General features: G+C 39.4%; 1 pseudogene; it reads left to right on the top strand.

Moving 5' to 3' along the window:
• Positions 1 to 448: 448 nt before the first annotated feature.
• On the top strand, positions 449 to 858 carry LOC102869763 (annotated as a pseudogene).
• Positions 859 to 9096: the final 8238 nt, after the last annotated feature.

Below are 9096 nucleotides of genomic sequence, written 5' to 3' on the forward strand. Positions count from 1 at the left end.
GATAAGATTGTCTTATAAAACACTGACCAAGCTTTACGGACAGATGTGAAGCTCAAGGACAAGCCTGTGCAGACCAGAATGGACTCTGAGACTTTGTCTGCAGTGATTCATACCTTCAAAAGTTTGCTACTCCATTTATAAGATAGTGTTCCACCAATTTGTAAACATCTTCATTATTTATTTATTCCACTACACTATTTTATAAATCTGTATAAATTAGCCAAAGTCTTACATGAACTTTTACTAGTTATTTAAATTTAATTTTCTAACTCCATATTCTATAATCAATTTATTGATTAATTACAGGGATTTCTGGAGGCTTCTTTTGTAGTTAAGCAAAGATCCATCTTGAAAAAAAAAAAAAAGATCCATCTTGACTAAGTAATCTGGACAATGCCTCCTTATTCTTCTGAATAGCATTTGTAACTCACTACAAGGACCCGCCAACATGGGCCGCGTTCGCACCAAAACCGTGAAGAAGGCGGCCTCCTGGGTCATCATTGAGAAATACTACACGCACCTGGGTAATGACTTCCACACGAACAAGCGCGTGTGCGAGGAGATCGCCATCATTCCCAGCAAGAAACTCGGAACAAGATAGCAGGCTATGTCACACATCTGATGAAGCGGATTCAGAGAGGGCCTGTGAGAGGCATCTCCATTAAGCTGCAGGAGGAGGAGAGAGAAAGGAGAGATAATTATGTACCAGAGGTCTTAGCCCTGGATCAGGAGATCATTGAAGTAGATCCTGATACTAAGGAAATGCTGAAACTCTTGGACTTTGGCAGTCTGTCCAACCTCCAGGTCACTCAGCCCACAGTTGGGATGAATTTCAAAACACCACGTGGAGCCGTTTGAGTCTGTTTGCTGTGCTGTAATATTTTCAATAAATTTGGGCACACCAAAAAAAAAAAAAAAAGTAATGTCTTAATTGACTTTTGTTTCATAGCAAATTATCCTAAAAGAGTGGCTTTTGGCAACAAATCTGCATTGTTTCTTGTGACTTCTGGTGAGTTCTTTTATTGCTCCTGTTTCAGGTGAATTGGTTGATTCATGTGGTCAGTTGATGGCTCAGCTGGAACAGCGTGCTCTAAGATGATCTTGTCACTGGCAGTTGGTGATATCTGCATGATAATAAAATTTACTTTCCCCATGTTCCTCACTAGGCAGCAGGCTAGCTGGGCTTCTTCTCTTATTGATGGTCATGGAATTGACAAAAGCAAAAAAAGTGCTAAGTTGCAAAACAAAGATGATTTTCAAATCTCTGCTTATGTTACGTTTGTTTTTATCTTTTTAGCCAATATATAGCACATAAGCAAAGCCAAACTCAGTTTCAGGGGATTGGTCAAGGGAAATTGCAGAAGCCATTTTGGACAGTTCGAGGCCGCCAGCTATTCTGTGGGAGAAGGTTAGGCAATTTTTTTCCGTGTGATTAACTGCCTCTGAAGACCCACAGGAGGGTCAGCTATGGGTCAGTTCCTACTCAATGGCACACAACAACAACAACAACAACATATTACCAAAAGGTATATTCAATCAGTTGTGCCCTGAATTGTGTCCATCCCAAATATGTGCTGGAATCCTAACCACTGTATCTATGGATCTAATTTAATAAAATGCAATGTAAAAATCTTCTTTAATGCAATTTAACATAGTCAGTTCTTCTCATTCCAATGTTAGCCTTAAACTTACCCACTTAAGAGTTAAAAAAAAATAAGTATATACATACCAAAAGGAATAGTGGCAATAATGGAATCAGATGAAGCCCAGGAAACAGCAAGAATTCCCAGTTATTAGAAACCAAACTAGATAAAGGGTCTTCTCCTAAAGCTATGCCGTGATTTCATGATTCCATACCACTGAACAGTAGGAAAATAAAATTCTATTCTTTAAAGCTACCTACTTGAGACATTTATGTTTCCACAGCACTAGAAAACTTATATGAAGCCATCCTGACTTTTCTTACTTACTTAATTGCCACAGCATTGTGACTTACAAGTAGGTTCAACAATTCACTCATGTAAATGTAGAGCAACAGATGTGCTCATTACTCACCAGCTGGCCTATCTGATGACGTGCCACTCTGAATACTACAGCATGACCACTACAAGAAGTTTGAAATCCTACCCACACACTTAGTATACTGACAAGGCTTTCCTTTCTAGCTTTACAGATAACAATGGTAGTGTGAAAACTTATTTCCAAAATATTACTTTCTGCTCATGTTCTTTGATGACTCACCAGCCTGTGACATGCTGTGCTGCCAACAGAAAGGCTGCTTGTATCTGTGAATCAATCTACCATTGGCATCTCAGAAAATAGATTGGTAGTGTGCCTCTGTTGGGATTTGTAGCCTCAGAAACTCAGTGGAGGATTATGGTTAGTCAGAATCAAGTCATTGACAGTGCATTTTGAGTATATAATATGACCTTGCAATATATAAAATTCCAAATTTATGAAGCAGACAAATTAGGGACTAGGCAGTGATTTCTTTGTAACACAAAAGTATTTTTCATTTTTACATCAAGATTCTTTAAAATAGCCAGTTCCCATAGTCTCTAAAATAAAATTCAATACCAAATTTATTTTGCATGCGAATTCTCCACTTTGTATTCAGTATTTCTTGACTGGTTTCCACTTGACTTAGCTTTTTCTCTTTGAAGTTTCAGATCAATTCTGACCAATAAGATTACATGCAATGTTGTTGTTGTCAGGTGCCATTGAGTCAACTGAGACTCATAGCAACCCTATGAACAACAGATCTGAATCTTGCCTCATCTGTGCTATCTCACTATCTCCAGTTTGTTTGATCCCCTTGTTACAGTAGCATGTTGTTGTTGAGTGCGCTTGAGTTGGAACCGACCCATAGCTGACCTTCCAGTAGGTTTTCAGAAGCATGGGAGGAGATTGTCCATCAATCCATTTTGTTGAAATTCTTCCTTTCTTTCTCTGACCCTAAACCTTTCCCAACATGATGTTTTTTTCCTAAGAACTGAACCCTTCTGACAGCATGACCAAAGTAAGGGAGATAAAAGTTTCACCAAGCTTTCCTCTAAGGAACACTTGGTGGTTGAACTTCCTCTCAGAGACAGGCTTGTTTGTTCTTTCGGCAATCTGGGGAATATCCAGTGCTCTTCTCCAAAACCACATAAAACTCCATTCTTGGCATGACTTCAAACACATGAACACTATACCTTATAGAGCACTGTGAAACTGACAATGTGACCCTTCTCAAAAGGGAGGAAGGATGTTGAGGGCACAAAAAACGAGCAAGGGAGCAATTTGAGCAGAAGCAACCTGCCACTTTCCTGGGACACAATTTCAGGGACCCTATCTGCACTGGAAGCCTGCTGCTTTCTCTCCTGCTCTGCTCTCAGCTTTGTCAGGATTAATTTTCTTCCCTTGATTGACACAGCCCTTAAAGAACAGGCATCTCTATTCCCTTGTTGTGTGTTCAAGCATGGCAATGCAGGAGGCATGGAATCCATTAAGAGGAAGAATAGCAGGGCCTTGTCCTCATCTTGAAGCCGACTTCTCATCTATGCAGCCTTCCTGTTCCATTCCACTGGGGCCATTGTGAACCAGCAGGTTATGTAACATTCTATAGAACACTCCTATTTAAAACGCTGATAGGTGACAGCCCGTATGACAAGCAGGCTTCAATCTGTCAAGTGTACATCTCTAAAGCATCTGCATTCTCAGGTCCGCTGGTGCCTTTCTTGTAGTCCATCTGAACTGCATTCAGCAACTGGGGCCCATCAAGAAATGGGAGCTGCTGTGTCTCAGCAAGGGGCTGTCAAAGACTTCCACTTTCCCTGCCTAATTCATACTGGGTTATCCACATTTATATTCATTCAGGCACATGCATGGCATACTCATGCCAAGCATCAACTTGCTATAGTGGTCTGAAGCAAGTCTATATTCACTAAACCTCCCAAGTAACCTGCAAATGGCATATGTGTACTTAGCCTGGTCACTGATGGAATCTTCATTTCTGCAGTATAACCAAATATCACTCACACAAACATGATCTAATTAATATTTTTTCCATATTAGCTATTTAGAAATTCTGCCTCTTGCAGGCATCTTTGGTATAGTTCATAGGCAGCTGTACCACTAATCTCAAGGTTACCACTAACCTTTCTAGGGGCTGAAATCTTCCAATTGTTCCACAGGAGAAAGATGGGCAAGCTCTTTCTCCTCGATCTACAGACTTCAAAATCCCATGGGAAGGTTATCTCTAAGGTGGTTCTGATTTGATTATAATGGGGACTGTTTGAAAGCCTCTCATTTAGCCTGTTTGCTGACCCTATTTTGTTATTGTTGTTGAGGACATTGAGTAAAATATGTAACTCTTAGTTGACCCTCCAGCTAGTTTTCAGAGGCAGTAAATTACATGGGAGAAGATTTTCTCCCATGAAGCGACTGGTGAGTTTGAACCTTGTCCCTTTGGGTTGACAGTGCAATTCCTTATCACTAAGCCACCAGAGCTCCTTAGAGTCTTACTATAGTTCACACATAAATGAAATAATTAAAGCAACTATTGTCAGTATATCAAATAATATATTTCACATCTCAGAGCTCTCATCCAGTCACACACATTATGCAACCCTATAAAAACATCAACTATGTGATAACATAGTAACTGCAGCACGTATAAATTTTGGTGTACAAATTTATATGTCAGAATGTAATTCTAGTATTTATTTGATACTAAAATTAGCTTCGCTCTTATAGTAATTCTTTGGGGAATGAAACATAACCTGATTATTCAAACCAGCCTATTTTTTTAAAATACTTTCTAATCTAGAGGGCTTATTTTCCAGTACTAGATTAGAAGTTATAAAAATCTGTTTTGATTCATTGGGTTTTCATTGATTCGTGTTCAGAAAAGTCATCAGGCCTTTCCTCCAAGTTTTTCTTTGATTGGAAGCACAGAGATGACCTGAACTGGCATTTTTAATAATAGAGCTTTGTTTCCAGCATCAGTGTAATATACAAGCCACTACTGCACAGCAACTGATGAATGGACAATAAAATAGGCTTATAAAAATTTTAATAATATTACAACTGCCTCATGAATAAGGAGCTGCAAGGCCAACATGAAAGCAAGTACTTTAGATCCACCAGCTACTCTGAGAGAAGATGTGCAATGGCATTCAATGCAATTTACAGCCTCTGGAAACCCACTGGACGATCAGCTACAGGTCAGTTCCAACTCAACGACAATGACTCTGAGAGATTTTTTTAAAAAAATTAATATGACTTAGCCCTTTCCAACTCTTCTTTCAACATTCTTGTCATAACTCAAAGATACTGTTTAATATTTCCCTGAGCACTTTTTTATTTTTTAAATTATTATTATTAATAATTTAAATGAAAATTTAGAGACTTTGAACTTCCATTCATTCATTGTTAAACTTTTCTTCCTCCTTACCCCTTCCCCCTTCCCAAGTTCTCTCTTCTCTTTGAAAAGTAAAAGAAAAATTATTTCATTGTTACACAATCCCTCCCCCAGGTCCACTCCATCATGCAGCCTTCGTTCTGGACTCCTGTCCTAATCACATATCCCTTTTAAACCTTTTTCTCTCTCATCTGTTTCAATGCAGAATACATTATTCATCCCATCTTTCTCAGTCTCCACCCCAACCCCGATGTCAGTCCCATTTTACAACAGTGGCACTATGCAGTATTTGTATGTCACCCCAATAAGAATAGCAAAATTTAATAGAAGAGCAAACATCAAATGCAGCAAGCTTGTGGAGAATCTGGAACCCTTATTCACTGTTGGTGGAAGTGTAAAATGGTGCAACCACTATGGAAGGCAGTATGGCGTTTTCTCAAAAAGTTGGAAATAGAAATACCATTTGATCCAGCAATTTGATTACTGGGAATATACCCCAAAGAAACCACAACTGCCACCCAAGTAGTAATATAATATTCACACCCATGTTTATCACAGCATTGTTCACAACAGCAAAAAGTTGGAAGCCACCTAAGTGCCCATCAATGAACAGAGGAGCTGTGGTATATTCACACAATGGAATACTATGCTGCATTGAAAAACAAGGAACGCATGAAATGTTATTCAAAATGGGTGACCCTGAAGGCCATTATGTTGAGTGAAATATCTCAGTCACAAAAGAATAAACACTGAGCACTATTTTAAGATCAAAGGTAATAAAACCTAGAAAGGGCCATGAAGACCATGGTTTCAACCCTAGTTCAAGCTAGCAGAGGCTGTCAACTGCAATAATGTCTTAAACACTTTCAGATTTCCTATCTTGCCTTCACGCCTAGAAGCAAAAGTGTTTCATTTAAAAATAAAATCATAGCATTTCATTCCTCGTCAACCTTGAATTATATCTCAAAATATTGAAAAACAAATTGTAACTCCAGAGAATAGTCAATTAGATGATGTAAGGTCTGATACTTGTTAGCCCTTAAAGTCTCCTGCCTTGTTCACAGCTATTTGCCTTCATAAGACTGACTATTGCAACCGTCTTCAAATTATATAACCTCCAGAGCTTTACCTGGACAATATCTTCTTTTTTGGTCTCAGAATAGTGTTTTTCCTAATTTCTTATGCTACCCTAACATCTAATCACCTCTAGTCTCATCAGAGCATTTTATTGTTGTTATTGTTGTTGCTATGTACCATCAAGTTGACAATGACTTCCATAAGAGATCCTATGAACAATGACTCTGAACCATGTTCTAGCCTGAGTTAACTTCATTTTCTCAGACGCAACTACCTGACCCCATTGCTCCAGTGACTATGTCAATCCATCTCATTCATGGTCTTCTATTTCTGTGTTGACTCTCTACATTTCCAAGCATGGTGTCTTTTAGGCTGTGGACTTAAGAAATAATTCAGAGAACAAGAGATAAAACTTAAAAGTAGCTTTATTAGGGGAGCTGCCGGAGGATTTTTCTCATTATGAAGATACAGAAGGAGGAAGTCACATTTTGACCTTATTGGGGACAGTTTTTATAACAGGGTCTTTAAGGAGGAGAAGGAGGGGCATTCCAATGTGATTTATGGTTTATCTATTAGTTCAACAAGGTGGGCAAGGCCATTTACTCTTCTTGTCAATGTGTATATTCTTTGAATTCTTTATTCTTCCTCTTAGCCCCCTGTACAGACCTAGCATCCCAGCCTCTTCAGTGATAAAAAAGTGACACATCTTTATTCTAGCCACTTATTCATCACTGCTAATCAGAGTTGAAGATCTGAGGCTCAGAGGTTGGATTGGATTGACCTGGGATCAGTAGCCAAGGGGAAGGGGGATATGGGTGTAACAGCAACTGTTTCACCATTAAGTGGGTCATTTCTTTTATCCTGTGAAGTAAGAATTTAAAAAGGCAAAGAGTGATTAGTAACAATATGTTTATGATTACTACTTATCCTAGAAAAGGAGAACCCAAGTTAGAAATGGATTCTCAAGCTAATTTGGGAGATGGCTTTGTGGTCTTTTGCCTATTTTTAACTCCTCAGGTAATTTTGTCAATTTAGAGACATTTTTTTTTACTAGTCCTGATTCATTTATATAGGAACAACGCTCCTTTCTCAGGAATAAGCAGGTGCCCCTTTTCTTGGCAGTCAGGAGGTATAGATTTTGGAGGACGACCTATGCCATTCATGTCAGCTGAGGTTGGAGGGAGGCAAAAGAGCCTAATGTTGTTTCTAGGGCTAACTGCAAGCAGTTTTCAAAGTCCTGGCTGGAAAGAATACTATGGCCAAGAACTTCCCCTGCCAGCCCTCCAGCAGCCACAGTGGAGGCTAGACTGAATCCAACTATGATTGGGAGAAATGGAGCTTTTTAAATTCAGAGTGTGGGGAACAGCCAAGTTAATTCAGATTCACTATGCAAGGTGAACTGGGGTACAACTGTTATAGAGAAACAAGGCTCCCTTGTGGTGGAATTTATGCATCTGTGTAAGGTCCCATTGAACAAAAGTTGTTGTCCTGGTTCATCTATAGTGTACTTATTTATGTTGACATTGTGTACACAATTGCCATCCTCCATTGCAGAGGGTGTACATAAGGATGTTATGTAGCAGATGTGAGAGAGCTTAGTTGTTTATCAGGCTCTGTTTCCCAGAAAGGGATGTGTCCCAGGTCGGTGGAGCATACAGTTTCGGCTAATGGAATGGCTTGAGGTGTTTGAGTGAAGTGTGGTCTAGAGAAATTGATCAGTACTACTACTAGCAAAGGTCATTGTAAAGAGGCACACAGGAAACAATGAAAAATGTTGGTGACCATATGACTTTGATTAAGGAATTGTAATTTGGATAATTTGGACCCAGATAAGGGACTGCATAGTTCGTGGCCATCTAGAGACTTGTTCTATCATTGTCTGTTCAGTTTGGAGAACGTTCTGGGAGACCTATACTTGGGTGTTGGCATCTAGAATGTATTATCTGATTATGTGTCTTATGCTAGAGGGCAAGGAACTATATCCAATAGGATATAGTTTTTCTTTAACCTCAGCCTGCCACCTGGCATTACAGGGATCCAAGAAATACAGGTAGAAGTTTCCCTGTTTCATATAAAAATGGGTATTATAAACATCACGGATCTTGCATCACCAATAGCCTTAAGTGATATTGAAATGGTGATTGCTGCTTGGCACCCCTGTCGAGAGCAGTCTGCTGAGTCAATGATGTGTGTGGTTGGAGTAGATTTCTGCATGGAAGTTTCTCTTACTTTAAGCTTTCATTTGTAATAATTACCTAAGGCATGGATATTGAGTGAAGTGAAGAGTAGTGGGACTTACCATCTGAGAGGTGTAGTGAACCTGTTCAGTAAGAGGAGCATATTTGACCTAGAAAAGGTAGTGCTAATGAGGGTTATCTATGACCTTAACCTCTGAAGGGGTGGTGAGGATAACTGTATAAGGTCTGTTTTATCGTGGTTGAAGAGGTTTGGGACATGCCATTTTATGAGGACAACATCTTTTGGGGGACTTCAGCTGTCTGATCTAGACTTTCAGGTGAGCATCTGGGAATGAGTGGCCTGCATATTTCTGGAGTTATTGCCTGAGGAGGGAAGTATAAGAAAGGTATGATGCTAAAAGAGGGAGTTCAGTGGAT

This window comes from Elephantulus edwardii, unplaced genomic scaffold (assembly GCF_000299155.1).
Source record: "Elephantulus edwardii isolate Elephantulus edwardi_28Jun2011 unplaced genomic scaffold, EleEdw1.0 scaffold00120, whole genome shotgun sequence".
Classification (NCBI taxonomy): domain Eukaryota; kingdom Metazoa; phylum Chordata; class Mammalia; order Macroscelidea; family Macroscelididae; genus Elephantulus; species Elephantulus edwardii.